This window comes from Lissotriton helveticus, chromosome 5_1 (assembly GCF_964261635.1).
Source record: "Lissotriton helveticus chromosome 5_1, aLisHel1.1, whole genome shotgun sequence".
NCBI lineage: Eukaryota > Metazoa > Chordata > Amphibia > Caudata > Salamandridae > Lissotriton > Lissotriton helveticus.
Genome location: NC_136065.1, coordinates 1,667,043,342 through 1,667,063,504, shown reverse-complemented (window position 1 = coordinate 1,667,063,504; position 20,163 = coordinate 1,667,043,342).

Sequence of the window (20,163 nt, the reverse complement as noted above, 5' to 3'; positions counted from 1 at the left end):
ACATTTCTGAAAACTAGACACCCGAGGGAGTCCAGCAAGGTATGGCTTGCGTGGGTCCCTCATCATTCTCCTACCCAGAATCCCCTGCAAACCTCAGAATTTGCTGAAAAATACACTTTATTCTCAAATTTCTGAGTGGGAAAGTTCTGGAATCTGCGTGGATCTACGAATTTCCCCCCACCCAGCGTTCCCCAAGGTCTCTCGATAAAAATGGTACCTCACTTGTATGGGTAGGCATAGTGGCTGCAACAGGAAATGGCACAAATCGTACTGTGGAGACTTCAAAATTACCTATTGCAAAACTACCTGATTTTCGGGGGGCACCTGAGATTTTGGCCCCAGGCTCTGCTGCCATCTTGAAGTACCAAATCCAAACATTTCTGAAAATTAGACACCCACGGGAGTCCAATGAGGTTTGGCTTTCGTGGATCCCCCAATATTTTCCTACTCAGAATGACATGCAAACCTCAAATTTAGCTGAAAAAACCACATTTTCCACATATTTTTGTGTGGAATCACCGTCACGACAAATGGCTGTTTTTTTCAACTCATTTTCAATTTTTCCTATATTTAACTGCTGGTTTCTATAAAGAAACCTCGATGAATCTACACAAATGACCCCTTGCTGAATTCAGAATGTTATCTACTTTTCTAAAAATGTATAGGTTTCCAGGATCCATTATTGCTTTCATACCCATCTCTGCCATTAACTGGAAGGAGGTTGAAAGCACAAAAAATAGCAAAAATCGGCAATGCCTCAGAAAAATGCCAAAACTGTGTAAAAAATGTTGGTTTACTGACACAAGTCTGTCATTCCCTAAAAGCTGGGAAAATGGTGATTTCATCCCCACAAACCCTTTTTGATACCATTTGCAGGGAAAAACTCAGGTGCTTTCATTTGCAGCCCTTTTTTCCACTTTTTCCCCAAAAAACCAAAATGTAGCTGTATTTTGGCTAATTTCTCGGACCCCTCCAGGGGAATCCACAAACCCTGGGTACCTTTAGAATCCCCATGATGTTGGAAGAAAAGGACACAAATTTGGAGTGGATACCTTATGTGGTCAAAAATTACAGGGGCATAAGCCCGCACTATCCCAAATAGCTAAAAAAAAAAAAAGGATTAGCACAGGGGTGGAAAAAGCCTAGCAGTGAAGGGGTTAATCCATTCTACAGCACCCCACCCGACTCCACATCATTCTACTCTATGCCACTCCACTCTACTTCACTTTACGATACTCTATGACACTCTATTCCACTGTATGGCTCTCTACACTCCTCCACTCTATGACACTCTACTCCACTCAATACAACTCCGCTCTACGACACTGTACATAACTTGCTCTATGCCACTTTACTCCTCTCTAATCTATCACACACTAATCACTGTACTCCACGACTCCACTCTACACCACTTCACTGTATGCCATCCACTCCATGACACTCTATGCCACTCCACTCTACAACCCTCTACTCTACTCTACACTACTCCTCTACACCACTCCATGCAACATTAACACTCCACTCCATGCCACTACACTCGACAACAAACTGCTCCACTCTACACCACAACACTCTACTCCACTGTACGCAGCTTCCTCTATGCCACTCCATGCCGCTTGACTCCACTCTAGGCCACTCCACTCTACTCTAAGCCACTGTGCACCACTCTACTCTACCCAATGCCCCTCTGCTCTACGCCCTTCCACTCTACTCTACTCCACTCCACTCTACACCCTCCACGACACTCCATGGCACTTTATCCCACTCCACTCTATGCTAATTCACACAATCTACGCCACTCCATGACACTTCCTGATATTCCACTCTACCCCATTCTACTCTACTCCACTCTTCTCTACTTCACTCTTCACCAATCCACAAAACTCTATGCCAATCTATGACATTCTATGCCACTCCATGACATTCTATGCCACACCATGACACTCCACTCTATGCCACTCCACTCTATACCACACCACTCCACACTACTCTCCTCTTTGCCACTAACTTTTAGCCATGCTGATCAGCAGTCACACTGATGTTACATGGCTAAAACACATTGGCAAAGCCAATAGCTCTTCCATAGGCGAGACCTATAGGTTTTGCCAATGTTTGCTAAACGTTGTCACTGGAGAGCCCTAGAGGCTCACTGACTTGTAAAGTTCTACTGCAATGTGTTTAACTCACCCTTGACCTACATCAGATCTGTGTGAAGTATGATGCAGTGCAGAGGTGGTGTGTTAGACCTGGCACCTTGGCGTGAGTCTCCCTTTCACTTTTTGCTGACGTGCCTCATGTGTTTTGCTGGTGTTAGCTGCTCAGAGCACTGTGCCACTGCCAATCAGTGCCACAGTGCAAGTGCTCCCTACGAAAAGTGTATACATTGATTGGTTTCCATGATTGGCTTATTTGCTTTACTGTCAGTCCCCAGTAAAGTGCACCAGGAGTGCCAGGGCTTGTAAATACAAATGCTGCTGGTGGGCCTGCAGCACTGATTGTGACACCCACAGAAGCGGCCTAGTAAAATATGTCTAGGTCTGCCATTACAGAACCTGCGTGCAGTCTGGCACTGTCATGCTAACTGCGCAAGTACACCTACTTGCCAGTCCCTAAACCTTCCCTTAACTTCATATTAGTCACCCCTATGGTAGGCCCAAGGGCGGGGTGCATTGTAAGCATAAGGTAGGACAAGCCCTGGTGTGTGTGGCATGTCCTAATAGTGAATTACAGCCATTTTCGTTTTTCACTATTGTAAGGCTACCTGTTTTCATAGGCCAGAATGGGCTGCTGGAATTATTACACTCTATAATCCCAGCAGGATCAGGGAACATGGTAGAAAGTCAAGTTTAGTATGCCTGAACTCAGAATAATAAAATACTTCTTTTAGTAAAGTTTATTTTAATATTCTGTGTTTGAAAATGCTACTTTTAGAAAGTTAGCATTAGCTTGCCTGACCATTTCAGCCCGCCTCTGCTAGGATGTGTATCTGCTGTCTGGTTTCTGTGAGTGACAGGGCTGGGGGATTCAGTCTGGGCTGCCAGGTGGTAAATAGAGGGATTACCCCCAGGATAGGTGGGAGGAGTGCCCCTTGACTCTGAATAGGGCTGTGCTCTGCCACCACAATGCTGGCTCCACCTCCTGTGGAGCGTCTGATGTCCCTGCCCTGCACCCTGAAAGAAACAGCCAGATGCTCCAAAACTGGGTTGAACCAGGCTCAGGCCCCCTGGCCTGTAAAGACAAAAGAAACTGTGTATAAAAGTAGGAGCCCTGCTCCTAAACATTAGATCCTGTTTACGCCAAGGTGAAACTGCCCGAAGAGAAGGACCTGGGAAAGCTGCATGGAGGACTACATTCTCTAGCCTGATAGACTGGCCTGTGGTGGGTGCCTTGCTGCAAGAATGAGAGAAGACAAAGACTGAGAAAGACTTCATTTCAACTTGTGCATTTTTGTGAACAATCTCCAAGGGCTTGCGTGTTAGCCTGCCCCCTGAACTGCGCCCCAGGAACATTGGGCGCTACCCCCTGAAGTAGAAGCTGCTGCTGGTGTTGCCTGTCCCTGCAGTGCTGCCCACGGAAAGTTGAGTGTGCTGTGCCCCGTCATCGCACACTCTGAAGAGCCTGTGCAACCCCCTGTCCTGCCAATCACCGTGACATCTGCCCGCCGAGCCGCAGCTCGCAAAGTAAAGGTCAGCCCCGCCTGACCCGAGCGCCGTGACTGTGCCCCTCTGAGCCGTAGCTTGCAACGCAAAGCGAAGGACCCGTCCGGTCCGAGCACCGCGACCCTGTGGCCCCGAGCCGTAGCTCGCATCGTAAAGACTGACGCCTGCCTGTGTTCACTTCTCCGTGTGGCGTCCTGCTATTCGCGCTCCGCTGCTGTGATTGAGCAGCTGCGGCGCGTAGTGCGTTTGGTGGCCGTCCCGTACTTGGATTCGCACCGCACCCTGCTTCACCGTCCGCCGCTTCCCCCACTTCAGGATCGAAGCGTACGATCGCCTTTCAAGCCTGCCCTACCTCGCATCTCTGTCCTGCACGCACCGTGACTGCTGAGCCATCGAGCCGTAGCTCGCCCCGCATCAGGAAGGCACTGTGACGTAGGACGTCGGGCCCGGCATCGCCCGCATCGAACACTACAAAGGCCCTGTACACTGCGCCCCGACTGAGACGTCCGCGAGGCGCACATCATCGTGAGAAGCCTTTGTTTTGTTAAGAGTGGTACGCGTCGCACAAGAGTGCTACGACTCGTACCCTCCCTGTGTCTATTGGCCGCACCGTACTCCGCGTACCGTGAGGCGCGTGAGGTTCGGCACGGTCTTGTTGTTCGCACCGAACTCAGCGCACAGGAGCCCTACAAAGCGCACAGGAGCCCAACGAAGCGCACAACCTGTTTTTAAGTATTACGAAAGAACTGAACTTTGCATCTAAGTATTGTGGCATAATTTTACAAGTCACTGGAACCATTTTAAGTTATTAAGCCTGTAATCTAAAGTCTGCTTGAGAGTTTAAATATAAAGAGTATATTTTTACATAAGAACAGCCTTGTGTCTCTGTGTGGTGGGTTGACAAATTACTGTGTGTGTTATTACAAATGCTTAACCATATATGCTCTGGGGATTAGCCTTGTCTGCTCGCGCCACGCCGCCTAGAGGGTGAGCAGGGGTTATTTCTAGGAGTAGTCCTTTGCCCTGACTGGAGGAGAGGGTCCCTGCTTGTCACAAGTGCATACCTGTGCCAACCAGAGACCACCAATTCTAACATGGTGTATCTGCACTGTAAGTATGTGTGCCACAGAAGGGTAAAATACAGGGATAACGAAGTACTGAGCAGAGCGTGTGTGGTGAATGCATGTGCTGGAGATATATGTGTCTATGAGTGGAGCAGTACCTGAAAGATGTAACACGGTGCAGTGTGTACATGATAAATGCATGTGCTAGGTGTTTGTGTGCCTTTGAGTGGTACAGTACATGAAGGATGAGTGACCATGTCAGAAGTTGACAAAAGTGACATTACTGGGGGCACCATGCTATCACTGTGGTTTTGGAAATGTTGTCAGTGAAGCCAGAATTCGTTTTTTTACAGGAATATTATCTTTTATAATGACAGGCCAGTGCCACACACAGAAAACCAGGGCACACTCCCTGCACAGTGTGACTTTCCCCATCATACACACACCTACTTTTCGACAGGGTTGTTCTGAAGTCCTGTCCTATCCTTAAATGTTAGTGTTGAATTTGTAAAAAAGTTTTATTGACCAGTATCTGATTATTCACATTCTACAAAACATGTTAGAATTCAGGCACTTCTTTACAGGGGTGGAGATGGGGTGCGTGGGATTCTCCCACTAGATATTTATGGCAAAATTAGTGGCAAATAAGACATTTTTAAGCACATTCCGCTAATAACATGGGTCAGACACCTGACAGAATTTCAAAACCGCGTCACAGAGAGGTTTGGGAGGTGATCCCACAAATATTATTTTGGGAATGGTGAGTACATTTGGCCACGCCTTGATAGGAGTTAAACGTAATTTCACTGCGGTGGAAGACTGTTGGTTTTCTCTCTAGGCAAGTGTGGAAAAACAAGGCAAAATGGGTAATTGTAACAACATGTGACCAGCGGCGTAGCAAGGTTAGGTGGTACCAGGTGTGGAAAATTTCTTGTCACCCTCCCCACATTGAAATTATTTTAAAAAGGAAGAATAAGATACTTAAAGCTTTGCCTTTCTGTTTTTTCTTTGCTGCACAACATTTGTTTTAAATAATATTATTTTTTCCCCAAAAAGTCTTATGAGCCCAATTTTTTTTAAATTTATTTTAAAAACACATATTTTTGCCATTTGTCACACCCCTGAGTGATGACACCCTGGTGGCCCGCACCCACCGCACCCTCCTTCCTACGCCGCTGCCTGTGACCAGTAACAATGACAGCCACCCTAAAGGCCAGCAAACCAACATTACTCATTTTACACAGTTTCCCAATAAACACGCATTGTTAGTTTCCACAAGGTCCCCCTGATATCTTCTCTGTCCCACTTCTTCCTATCACAACCCTGAGCCACAGAATACAGGCTGCTTTGAATACAAGGTCTGTTCTACTTTTACCTCCTGATTCTATTGTGTTGGCTGTGACGCAGGGAAATATTCCCTCTTGTGCAGCCATTAGGTTTGTGCAAAGAGCTCATGCAGTCTTCTGCCCAGAATAAGGTATCCAGCCAGGCATGGTCAAAATGACAGGATGGCCGCAGTGTCATTTGCATTCCTTATGCGTTGAACAGACGCCTACGAACACTCCGTAAAAGCGGCCTGCTGTTTCTCATTTTTTGATGCAGGCGTGAAGCTTGTTTTATGCATGAGGGTGGGCACGCCCAGAAAATATCTGAACATGCGGTTTTCTACTTGTCAAGCAAGTAGTTATAAGGTTTGAAATGAACAAGACTGCTTTGTAAAATTTTAAATGCGGAAAGTCTGTTTGTGATTTCACGAGCGTTTTATTCTTGTAAGCAATAAAACATTGACTATTCAAGTGAGAGAGGGAGGGTGGAGTGTGTCTTTCAAATTCTGATGTGTGCATCTTGGGAGTTCAGTCAGAGCTGCCAACTTAAAACACATAAAGCACAGAGTGAGGAGGGGTTTGGGTGGCAGACCTTTGTGCCAAGAACAGTCCTGGAGGAACGTCTGCCTTCTTCCCCCATCAACTCTCCCGCCAAAATAGAAAAAAAAAGCTTGTTGGGGCGGCAGCCAATGTCCTGGGGTGTTTTCAAAACCCTTCCAGGACAACGCCCGCTTAGAGCCTCCATAGTGAGCTGGAGACCCTTACACACAGCATCACCCCAAAAAACAACTCAAAAGATCGGCAGCGCACCCCAAACAAGCAACATGACCTGGAGAGGGGGAGCATCATACAGGCAGGCACCCTTACCCGGAGAGGATGTATCAGGAGGCACAGTGCTATCCAGGGCTCGAGCCGCTGTACCACGTGACGTGGGTGGACGGCACCCCCACCCCACTTATTTTACCGGATCTCGATAACTGGAGCAAATGGAGCCACACATTCTATCTTTGGCCTCTCTGGGGCGAGGTTGTAGCTCATTCAGAACGCTGCTCATGCGCTGGCTTCGCTGATGCAATTGCATCTAAGGGGTGAGCGAGGGGAGGCAATGAGTCTGATGGTGCAAGCCACCTTTCGTGACGTCACTTCCTGTCATGACGTCAGTGTCCCCCACTTCTTTTTTTAGGACTTGTGGTCCTGGTGCTATCCACAGACAGCATCCCCTGAAGATGCATTCAAAACCCTTAGTGTACATCGACTGCTCAGGGCCTCCAAAGATGAGCTGGAGACCAACTCAATGCAGGGGATTCCAGATCGCCTTCACTTCCACCGTGTGACATCTGCTCCACACCGGGTGACTGTGAAGGGAGGAGAGGTTGTGTGTGTGGCACACGGTTCCATAGAGTGAGTGGGTAGGCCAGGGACAAATCAAATAAGAAGCACATGAGAGTGACAATGAATATAAACCAATAGCAAGCAATGTACAGGCTCTAAGACCACTGTGTGTTTTTGGTATGGTCCACAAGAGGCTTGTGCCAACAGAGAGCTGGTCATCTTTTATTAGCATGTTAATAGCTTTTATGTGCGAGTTACCTTTCCCTGCCTTGCCAGGTGCAGCAGCAAAGTGTACTGTTCAGGAGCCAAAGTGCAAGCCGGGCCCAGGGGAGGTGGGCTGCTATGGCGACCTCCGCCTTGCTACGCTAAGTTGTTTACTTAAATGACATTTTTACAAAGTAATATGAAAACACGAGCAGCCTCCAAACCCAGTGCCTTATATTCTCCACGTGACATGGGTCATTAGCATAATTGGTGGTGGGCACTGTTCCAGCCTCTAGTTTTGTTGCTGAGTGTGAAGGGTTGTTTCTGTTGCCAGCTCTAGCCATAAGTAGGATTCTTCCTTGCCTGGGATATGGTCGGTGATGGTCCCAGGCCCAATGACGTCACCGTCATGCAGCCATGCACTGGATGTAGCATTGAGAATCCTGCTGCTGTAGAGTCTGATGCGCCTTGACCGGACGAATCACCCAGGGACAGCCACTGACCGGGAGACACTTTGAGCATCCACAGCCTTTCCACTGGTAAGAAACTAGTTTCTGTAGTCCGTCACCATCTTTGGCCAGCATGGGGAGTGACCGGAACTCAGTCAGTGGTGTATGGGCTTTCCCTTTTACATACATATTGGGAAGCCCTGTGGTAGGTCCCGGGTAATCCCTGGGCAGGGTGCAGTGTAGGTAAAAGGCAGGATATATACTAAGGTATGTGTTATGTCCTGACAGGGAAAAACGCTCCATTTGGTTTTTCACTGCTGAAAGGCCATCCTGCCCATAGGACAGAATGGGGAGGCAGGGTGTTGTGTTTGTTATCCCAGTTTCCTGTAAGTTTAAAATGGAGAGGTGAAGTTTAGTATGTATGAACTCACAGTGTCATAACACATCTTTCTGTGAAGGTGGTATTGTCACTGTGTGTTCAGAAACCACTCTTTTAGAAAGTGGTTGAGTTTTGTGCTTTAGGCATGTCTGTGTGTCTCTGCTGAAATGTGATTTGTCTGCCTGGATCTGAGAGGTGAGAGGAGCTGGGAGAGGTCTTGACCAAGGGAGGGGTTGAGATGGCACCAGGCTGGCCTGCATCTGGAGAGTAGGGGTACGAGAAGTCCGGGAGGTGAAAAGGCCTGGGCTAATGCTACAAACCAATTGACTCATCTCCTGCTGAGTGATTAAGAATCCAGACCCCCAGTATCAAAGGGTGAGAGGTGACACTGGGAGGGAGACACCCAGAACTGATTTAGGGAGGGGTTAAGGACCCCTGAGCACAAACGAACTTCAAAGACAGTAAGGGGTGTAACTATAAGAGCTGAAACCCCTGAATGGGAAGAATGAAACAGAAATGGATTGAGTCTGAAAGGCTTTGACCCATTCTGTGGTCAAGAGGAACCTCTGCTAAATAAGAGCATCTGAAGAGACTGCTGTGGAAGGACTAATCCTTCCTTCGTGATCTGGGGCTGGCCTGCAGTTTGCTGTTCTAACCAAGGGAGAGGCTGTTGGACCTGTGCTTGGAGGCGTTGGGTCCCCCTGCTTGAAGAAGACTGTGCTTTGTGCTGTGTCTTGTAACCCCAAGGGCCCGAGGTGAGCTGGCTCCCTGTTTGTAAATACAGGATCATAAACGTTTCCAGAGAAGTCTCAAGCAATGCGGTGTGCACATCTTTTTGCAGCTTGAGACCCTCAGAAGTTGTGCCTTGTGATCTGTGCACGCAGGAGTAAGCTGAGTCTCAGATGCGCAGGGTGCGTGTTGTGGTGCAGGCCAAGGCATTGGTGAGGAACGCCTGGTCGTGGTGTGCATGGGGAGACAAAGTAAGACTCAGATGCGCAGAGTACATGCTGTGGTGCAGGCCAGGGCGTTGGTGAGGAGCGCCTGGTCATTATGTGCACCAAAAGAAGAAGTGAGTCTCAGACGCACGGCGTGCATCTCGTGGTACAGCAGGGGCATTGGTGAGGAGCGCCTGGTCATCATGTGCACCGGGAGAAGAGGTGAGATTCGGACGCGCGGAGTGCATGTCATGGTGCAGCCAGGGCATTGGTGAAGAGCGCCTAGATATCTTGTGCACCGAAAGAAGGGTCTTGGACGGGCATTGTACATGTCATGGTGCAGCCAGGGCATTGGTGAGGAGCACCTGGTCATTGTGTGCACCGGGAGAAGAGGTGAGACTCAGACAAGTGGAGTGCATGTCGTGGTGCAGCCAGGGCGTTGGTGCGGAGCCCCTGGACATCTTGTGCACTGGGAGAAGAGGAGAGACTCAGACACGCAGGGTGTGTATCGAGGTGCAAGCAGAGGCGCTGGTGAAGAGCGCCGGGTCATCGTGAGCGCTAGAGAAGAAGCGAGTCTCTAACACGCAGTGTGCGTGTTGAGTTGCAACCTGAAGCGCTGGTGAGGTGTGCCTGGGTAGGGTGTGCACCGAATTTGAAGTAAAGTTTCTACAGAGCTGAGGGCGGGTCTCGGTGTTCACTGAGACTGCCGGCAGGAGGGCCAAGTCATTGGACCCTCGGAGGAAAACAGCAGCGGCCCAGACCAGCAGCCCCAGAGGATCTGAGCCGCCGGCTCGAGCTCGCCGCACCCGTGACAGAGTTCTGGTTCTAGGCCCAAGTCGCAGACGTCGGAGAAGAGAGTTGGGTCCTGCCACCCAGGTAATGTGGTCACCACGTTACCTGGGGTGGGGTGCGGGTCCGGACACTCTCTCGGCCTCTCGCTTCTGTCACCTGCGCAAGCCTGTTGCTTCAGCTTGAATCTTGGCCCGTGCTGACCCAAGGAGGGCCAGTACTGGGCCAGAGTGGGAAGCAGAACTTTTGTGTCATCATTGTTCGATATTGTAATGTACTGTAATGGAGCATCTAAACTGTCGTATTACACTTTGCATTATTGCTGCTAACAAACTATCGAACTGTCATATGATGCCTGACCTCATTTGTGCCTGACAAACTACATGCTTGGTGCGCTACACACTGCATTATTTTTCCCTTGCTGATTGCCTGATTGTAACGTGGCGCATTGCATTAATTCTTCTTTGCACAGTATCTGATTAAAACGTGTCGCAGTACATTATTTCTTCACTGCACAGTACACGATTGTAGCATGACGCATTGCTTTGTTTCTTCCTGGGACAGGGAATACTGGTAGTGGCGCGCATTGCATTATTCCTTCTATTGCAAAGAACATGACTGTGGCGCTACGTTTTTCCCGACCACGATGGCGGCCCCGTGTGTTGTAGAGTAAAGGAACCTCACGTACAGCGGAGTGACCCTTGGAAAGTTGACAGCTTGTAGAAAAGACTAATTTGGATGTGAATGAAGACGCACCCCTGCCAGGGAGTCATAAGAAATAGTGATTGTACCCTAAATGATTGTTCTCCTGCCACTGCCGGATTGAGCTTGCTTGTTGTTTATCGCCCTGTCCTGAAGAGTCCTGAAGAGGCCAGACTTATTGGAGGGCCGTAACGCGACCGCGTCAACAGTTTCCATACGGAGGAGTCTTTATATGAAAATTAATTTTGGAGATTAATGCCTTGTGACACACTTTTGGATTTAGGTTCTGCAAATCTGTGCACTGAACCAGTGGTGTCTGACTACCTCCTAGTGCACCCCCTAGAGTTAATAGGAGGGCACTTAGCTGTTGCTACATTTGTTCTTTGAGGGTGAAAAACTATTTCGTTTTTTTGTTTTGTTTTTAATTTTTTGTCAAAATTGTTTGTGTTGCTTTCTGTTATACATAGGTGTGTATATAGATATGTATATAGTGTTGTATGATGTATTAAGCGTTGGCTAAACACTTCTTGTTTTGTAAGAGAAAAAAAGAGAATAAGAAATAAGAGAGAAATAATTTATGCTGATTACAAAAAATAAAAATGTGTAATCATGTCCCCGTGTATGAGTGATGAAGTACAGAATGTTTGATTAATTTCATAATGCACATTTGGCATAAAATGGGTGAATTAGTAGTCTCCTATTTTTAAAGAGCCTAGTATTTGTTCCTCCTTTCTCCATTGTTCTTGTTTTTTGCATGTGGCGCTACGTATGGCATTGTTTCTCTGTTGCACAGTACAACAGAATATTGTTACGCATAGCAGTATTTGTTTTCTTTTGCAACATGTGTGATTCTAACAATACCACTGGCCTAACCTTTTGGAAAAGGTTAGAAGTGTGCTTAACTGTTTGGTTAGAAGTGGTAGTTGGGATTAGAACCTACCAACCCACCGGAAAGAATACTACCCATTCTTGTATGTTGATTTTGTATCGTTTGGTCATATCGTATAACCTCTTATATAAAGTTTATACTCATTTTATAAAAAGTTATGTGGAGTCTATTTGTGGTGACATCATTGGGTTACTGTGAGCGTGGTTGCACATACTGTACAATCGTGCCTTGGAGATAAGCCTGGCTGCTCGTGCCAAGCTTCTAAAGGGGTGAGCAGGGCTATCTCTGGCGGTGTCCTTACTTAGCCTAACTTTGAAGCGAGGTGTCGGGGACTCCCGCCTCCAGCATTCGGTGGTGGCGGTAAGCGATAAGGACCCCCACTTCCAACACATCTTAACTGCCAAATATAAATGGGCCTCTTCAATATACCTATTTTTTTATCAGAAACTGTAATTTCCCATTATTCATGTTTTATGAAGCTATGCAAGGATTATTAATGCATATGGGTTACATCAGGAGGTTTGGAACTGGGAAAATGTCTTTACATTCCAGAGCCAACAGATGAGGAGGAAAGCAGTTCAGGTCATGAGGCATAAATAAAGCAGCTGTTTAATACTGCTTTTCTTTCTTCTGCTTTTTTTCAAGCTGTATGGCGGCAAGCAGAAAGGAGATATTTATGGCAACATGTTTATTTTGGATCACTGACATAATATCGAATACAAAAATATAGAATTACCAAAATATCGATGACACAATATAGAATGCAAAATTATCGAAGTCCTATCTACAAACAGGTAAGTACAAAAATATCGAATCAAAAATATCGTTAAAAAAGATATAGTTAGTCAAAATATTGATTTTTTTTAAATGTCTTCAAAGTAATTTAAAATTAATGAAGTAATAATTATAATTAACTGAAACATACTTAAAAATACTTAAATAACATTAAAATGAGTAAATAATTAATTTAAGTTAAACAAATAAACATACAATTTTTTTAATACATATATATATATATTACCGTAATATTAATAAAAAAATATACAATATTTTTACTGTAGTATAGCGGGAGGGTAAAATGTACTATTACCACTCCAGTGAGTGCAACAGTAGGGAAAGTGTTGGATAGCTCAGGGGTAAAAATTACTATTCCCACTCCAGTGAGTGCAACAGTAGGGAAAGCGTTGGATAGCGTAGGGTTAAAAATTACTATTCCCTCTCTAGCGAGTGCAACAGTAGGGAACGCGTTGGATAGCGTTGGGGTAAAAATTACTATTCCCACTCCAGAGAGTGCAAAAGTAGGGAAAGCGTTGGATAGCGTAGGGTTAAAAATTACTATTCCCACTCTAGAGAGTGCAACAGTAGGGAAAGCGTTGGATAGCGTAGGGTTAAAAATTACTATTCCCTCTCTAGCGAGTGCAACAGTAGGGAACGCGTAGGATAGCGTTGGGGTAAAAATTACTATTCCCACTCCAGAGAGTGCAAAAGTAGGGAAAGCGTTGGATAGCGTAGGGTTAAAAATTACTATTCCCACTCTAGAGAGTGCAACCGTAGGGAAAACGTTGGATAGCGTAGGGGTAAAAAGTACTATTCCCACTCCAGTAAGTTTAACAGTAGGGAAAGCGTTGGATAGCGGAAGGGTAAAAATTACTATTCCCACTCCAAAGAGTACAAAAGTAGGGAAAGTGTTGGATAGCGTAGGGGTAAAAATTACTATTCCCACTCCAGGGAGTGCAACAGTAGGGAAAGCGTTGGATAGCGTAGGGGTAAAAATTACTATTCCCACTCCAGTGAGTTTAACAGTAAGGAAAGTAATGATTTAATATATTAATAAAAATAAATTAAAAATCAATACCAATAAAACATTAATTAAAATTAATTACCAATGTATTAATATGTAATAATTAGTTAATTTGACATACAAATAAATATTAGTTATTAAAAAGTAATTACCTATTCATAATTAATTAACAACTAATTAATTTTCAATAACAAAAACTAATTAATAAAAAAATAATACCAATTAAAAATTAATTAACAGAAAATTAATTATCGATACACAAAAATTATTTTCAATATGTAATTATTACAATTAAATTAATTCCCACCCTATTCCCCTATAAACCCACAATCCTACAGAAAATAAATTTAAACAATTATCGTAATTATCAATTAATCAATTAATACAAATTAAATACCAATTAATAAAAATGAATTACCAATTAAAAAGTAATAAACAACAAATTAAAAATCAATACCAATAAATAAATACAAATGATTTACTTAATTACAATTACATTACTTCCCACCCTATGCCCCTATGAACCCATAACCCGCTACAGAAAATAAATGAATACAATAAACATAATTATCAATTAATCAATTAATACAAATTAATTAACAATTAAAAATTAATTAACAATAAATTCAAAATGAATACCAATAAATAAATAAAAATATTTAATTAATTACATTTAAATTACTTCCCACCCTATTTCCCTATTAACCCACAACCCGCAAAAAAACTAAAACGCAAAATTAAATTAAAAATAATTAGTAATTTCTAAAAATTTATATTTAATTTAATATAATTAAATTACTTCCCACCCTATTCCCCTATAAACCCACAACCTGCTACAGAATTAAATTACGCAAAAATTAAATAACAAAAGTCATTACTTAAAATAAATTACAAAAATAATATACACTTTTCACACATATACTAACATACAGAACACTTAAAAAAATTCGATATTATTAAAAATTCAATATATTTTAATACCTTTATAATATACTTTGATATTTTGACTTTCTATATTTTGAAAATCGATATTATATTACTTACCTTCACTTCGATATTTTTCATCACTATAATGTGTCCATTCGATATTTTGTCCATTCTATATTTTTACTTCGATATTATGGCTATTCTATATTTTGAACTCGATAATATGTCTAGTTACCGTTTGTTTTTGCACTCATTAAGTAACTATAGAAAAGTTAGAATCTTTCTGCATGCACATTCTGATCTGCTTTATCTTTTTAAAAACAAACTGACCTGTACATTGATAGCAATATCTTTTTTGCAACAAATATTTGATAGCTTTTTTGGTGTGTTTCATTTTCCACTTGAGATGTTCTTGTTATTTTTCATGTTTGAAAACATGCTCTCTCTTTGATGTGAAGATGTACACACCAAGGATTTAAATGGTTTGATGCTGTGACCATGTATTATAAGTAATAAAGCATCCCCATACATGATGAGGATATTGCAAGTCACCAAGTAGTTCCATAACCATATAAAGGAAATCTGCTTTCAGCTCTGTTCCTCTATATGGCTATGGAACTCCTCTGTGACTTGCAATATCCTAATAATATATAGCAGGGGGTACTTTATCCCACATATTATTCATATAATCAAGCCTTCACATACTAGTGCATCTCAGACCCAGAAGTGGTCCGTGCAGGTAACAGCGGCGGGGTGGTGGTTCTGAGGGACGATGCTGAAGGGAAATTAAATAAATGATTAATTTTCCCCTCGTCATCATCCCTCAGAATCCCCCCACCACCTGGCCACACCGCCCCACTGCTGTTACCTGCAAGGACCGCGGCTGATCAGACCTGCCCGGCAGGCTGCATTTACTGGTTCAATACCAGGATTTAAACACAGATGTGATGGCGCACATCAAAAGTGAGCTGTAGTGTTCCCTATTGTTCCATTAGAGGGATAGTAACTCAGCTCTGCCAATGCACCTCATTCATGCTCTACAGCGCCCATTGCTCTGAATCCATTACTAGGACACACGTACACAGCTATGCCAATACACTTCAGCCAAGCAATGCATTACCCATGCTATTCCCTTATAGGTGCACACATACACAGTCCCACTAAATCATGCCTCCCACCAATTGTATTATTTTATATTTCTGGGATATATATGCACACAGCTCTGCTAACGCACCTAAATCATGCCATGCTGGGAGCCTTTAATTTCCTGAACTTGCCTCACACACATCTCGGTCTGTAGACATACGTCCAGCCCAGGGTTTTTGCTGATAGTGGCTATATTTGTCTTAACTGATGTCTTTAAACTCTTACAAAGACCAATTAAAACACTTTGCAGCATATTATATTTTTATCTCCAAAGATGGGAAACATTATTCAATCTGTGTTCATACTTCAACTCAAATATAAAATCCTATCAAACATTATGGGGAAATGGTAAGTACATGGCATAGCTGCCAAGTGGTCATGTCTTTATGTAACTGACCAGTGCTTAATTTGACCCTTGGTTGCAAGTGAGGTTCACTGGTGCTCAGTTTTGTGCACCAGAACTCATTTTTTATCACTAAACTTTGACCCAGATCAAGAGAGAGAAAGTCAGAAAAGGGTAAAAGAAGGAGGAAGAGAAAGACTGGAAAACAGTGACAAAGGGAGATAGCAGGGAAGAGAAAAGTCCGGCAAAGGAAAGGAAGGCAGGCAGTGCATGTTGGTGGATAGAAGAGGCATTTAACATAATCAAGACTAGGCAGCCGTGGTTTTCAGCAGCCCCGGCATTTAACTGTGCCACTGGTGGGCTTTTGGGCCCGGCACTTATTTTTTTACAACTTAAGCAGTGGTGGACACCTTCAGCCAATCCTGGCTGTTTTAGGCAGGAGCACTTTGTATTCAGGGAAGTAGGAGAGTGAACTTAAGGAGACACCTGAGGAGCACTGCTGCGGAGTTAAGACATTAAAATGCACAAAAGGGGCATTTTGTACAATTATCTCATTAAATAAACACAACTGCTTGTTTTCCCGCACAACTTATCACTAAAAGGGGGATATGTACAAGAGCTGCCGCTAACTAACACTAGTTAGTGTCAGTTTTCTTAACAAGGCCTATCACCAAAAACGATTGCCCTGTTAGCGATGTATTTACAATACGTCGCTACATGGCGATAGCTTCAAGTAGCTGCAGTGAAAACTGCTGTTAACACTAGCGTGAAGGCGATACAAATTCTGGCGTTAGCGGGCGAAAACTGAGGAAAGGCCAATTTGCAGGTAAAAATAAATCACGTTAGACGTGAGTTTTTTTGCCTCTAGAGGTAAAAATAGCCCAGAAGTTCACCCCCAATGAAAAACAGGAAACAAAACCAATGAAATGCAGATTGGAGCAGCCAGGGCCAGGGCCAAGTGCAGCACAGATTAACAATCCCCACAAAACCCCCACCAACAGCCAGGACGACCAGCCGGAGTCCCAGGGGAAGAGGAAATCCAGGGCTACAATCATGAAAAGAGGCGCATCACTGGGCAAAACAAGTGATTCATCACTTATCATTGCGCACTCCTTGCAACACCATGTCATCCAAAACTTTGAAAGTGCGGACAGTCCCCAGGGCCCAAAGGCCTCACTGGGCCTGCGTCTGGGCCCCGGAGTGGAGTGCGGGGGTGCTGTGGAGTTGCTGGCATGTGGTGGTAGACATTGAGGTGTTGGCTATCACCCTTACCTGGTGGATGAAGTCTGCCAGGTCGCATGGAGACATGTTGCTGACCGGTGTGAGAAGATCCCCTGGTGCTCCTTGGAGTGTGAACAGTAGAGGCCCTTGTGAGCAAAAACATTGGGAGGTCTGCATCGCATACCACGCAGTGCCACTACACCGGGGTACACAGAGGAGATAACCAATGGTGGGTCTAGACTCTCTGCATCACAGGCCGAAGGATGTTGCGCTGGCCGGATGCTGTGGAGGGTGAGGCCCCTTAGCTGCACCAAACTTGTGTGGTGGGAGCGCTGCGACTTCATGCCTAAGGGTGCCCTGTTGCAACACCTTCATCTGGAAGTGCCCCAGCAGACTTGGCGTCGACTGCTGTACCCTGGCTTGTGAAATCCTGCCTGGCTGAGGCTCCTGCTGGCTGAGTCACAGATTTGGAGAGAGGGCAGCAGATTGCACAACGGTGTCAATGCCCAGGTGAGGAGAAAGTGGGACGGAAAGCAGAAGAGGCCCGGGGTCGAGTCGGGCCCAGGTCCAGCACCTGTAGGTGACGCACTCCCAGAGGTGGCTCATCCGCTGTGGCGGAAGAGTGTCCCCCACTGCTTACAATCAATGCAAGAAGAGGAAACATAACATGATGATAACTGACTGATGTTCTCATGCTATGTTTCCTTTGCGGGCGGGAGATTGGGCGGGGATGCAATACCCATGGAGCAGGGCAGGGGCGGAGTGGTATGCCCACTCAAGTGTGCAATGACTAGTCAGCCCTATCAGGCCACCCAAAGCAGTTATGCACACACCCCTGTCCGCAATGAAGGCTGCATTACAGCCTGCATGTAGAATATGCCTAACCCTCCAGCCCCTGGCTGAACGCCTCGGCACAGCGCTCAAGAACAATCACAACACCCCACTGCAGCTTTTTGATTGGCTTAGGGAAGGGACTTGGTGCCTACTTCCAGTTCCTGGAAACAGATTAAGGGGGGCAGGAGCACAGAAGACCCAGGACCTGGCTTTAAGGTAATATTAATAAAAATATACAATTACAATCCCCGCTCGCCCGCGTCCCTGCCCCACCCAGGGTGCTTTCCCGCGATTCCTAACTCCCAGCTGTCCAGTCCCCATGCAGCACTACATATTGGCAGCCGCTGTGCGCCCATGCACAGGGGGTGTACCTGCGATGTGCCAAAGGCAATCCCGTCTGCGTCCATCCGCCCCTGGACCTCACCCAGCTCCAAGGACCCTTCCTCTTAGACACTCCACTGCTATGACGCCAGCACCCTCCTCGCCATCAACCCTGGATGCCACACTGCCTGCCATCTACCAACACTGTAGAATTCTCTTGCACCCTGCGCCTGTTGAAACTGCAAACGCACCTTCTGCGACATCAGTACACTAGCGCCTCCTGCTGCTCAGCCGTACAACGGTGCATTCGACCAGCTCAACTGCATCCTCCTCATCGTGGGGTCCCTCCAGAAACATGCAAGAGAATCTGGGACCTCCTCTATGCCACCTCTTCAGACATCACCTTCTTCACGGAAACCTGGACTAATCTCTGTTCCAGACCGGACATCGCATCACCATCCACGACGGCTACAATTTCACTCACACGGACCACCCGAGCGGCCAAGAGGAGGCATTTCCATTGTCTGGAAAAGGCACACTTTGACTGGCCACGCACTCTAATGACCCAACGGTGACCATGGAACACCTACACTTCCAGATCCAGACCAACCTCAACACCACCCTCCGCACCACCCTCATCTACAGGCCCCCCGGGCCATGAACCCTCATTCACCTAAGCCATTATAGACCTCATCGCACCCCAGACTCTCCCATTCACCGACTACATCCTACTCTGAGACCTCATGTTCCACCTGGACAACCCCAGTGACCAGAAAACGACCGCCCTCCCGGGGAACCTCCCCAACATCGGACTCAAGCAGCTCGTCACCGTATAGCCTGACACACGTTCAAGCCCATCTTCTCCACCAGGGGGAACTTCAACTACAGCCTCACCACAGGACTCTCCTGTATCGACCATCTGCCTTCACCACGCCCACCGTACACCATCGCCATCATTGCCCCTCCCCATCGCGGCTGGATCAAGGCCATCAAAGAACTTCCCGTCAACTCCATCAGCACCACCACTCCACCAATGCTTACAGACGCCAACACCGCAGCGCGCAACTTCCACCGATGGCTCTCCAACTGCGCCAACACCCTGCCACCACTCAAGAAAAGAGTGTGCAAACAATACTCCAAGAAGGCCAACAGGTTTTTTCCACCCTCCATTAGTCCAGCCCCACCTTCAGACGTCTTGAGAAGAGATGGAGCCACAACATCAGTCAACTCCACAACACAGTCAGACGTGCACTATGGTGCAAGGGTGCCTGCATTGGCGCATGGCAGCCATTGAGCGCCAATTTTGGGGTAAAAGACAATGGGACTCATTTATGAGCCCTTCTGGCAGTTTCGCCCACCCGGTGCGTCATTTCCTTGACGTACTTGCAGCAGGATTCTTGCACCACGTTGCGCAGTATTTGCAAAGTGACACCTTTAGGCATCCGCGTGACCTTGTGAAGCCCTGTGCCACATTATACCTACATCAGGTATGATATATGCAGGGTGGGCTTTCCCACGCAACAAAGTCTCATAGGAGTTGCGCAGTGAAATCCATCATATTTCACTGCATCAATTGTAGGACACCACTGCGACAGTACCATACACGTGCCTCATGGCAGGCGTATGGGTGACGCAGTGACACAGGGACAGGCTGGACCCATGCATTGCTGGAGTTGCGTCAAGGTTGTGCCACAACTGCAGCAATGCGGGACTTTTGCACTGACAGATACGTCAGGATTCCAGACATATCTGTCATTAATTGAGACATGGAGCGCTGTACAGTAAATACAGCGCATCCATGCTGTCCCAAGAAGGGCATAGTGAAAAGTGTTGCAACGCTGTT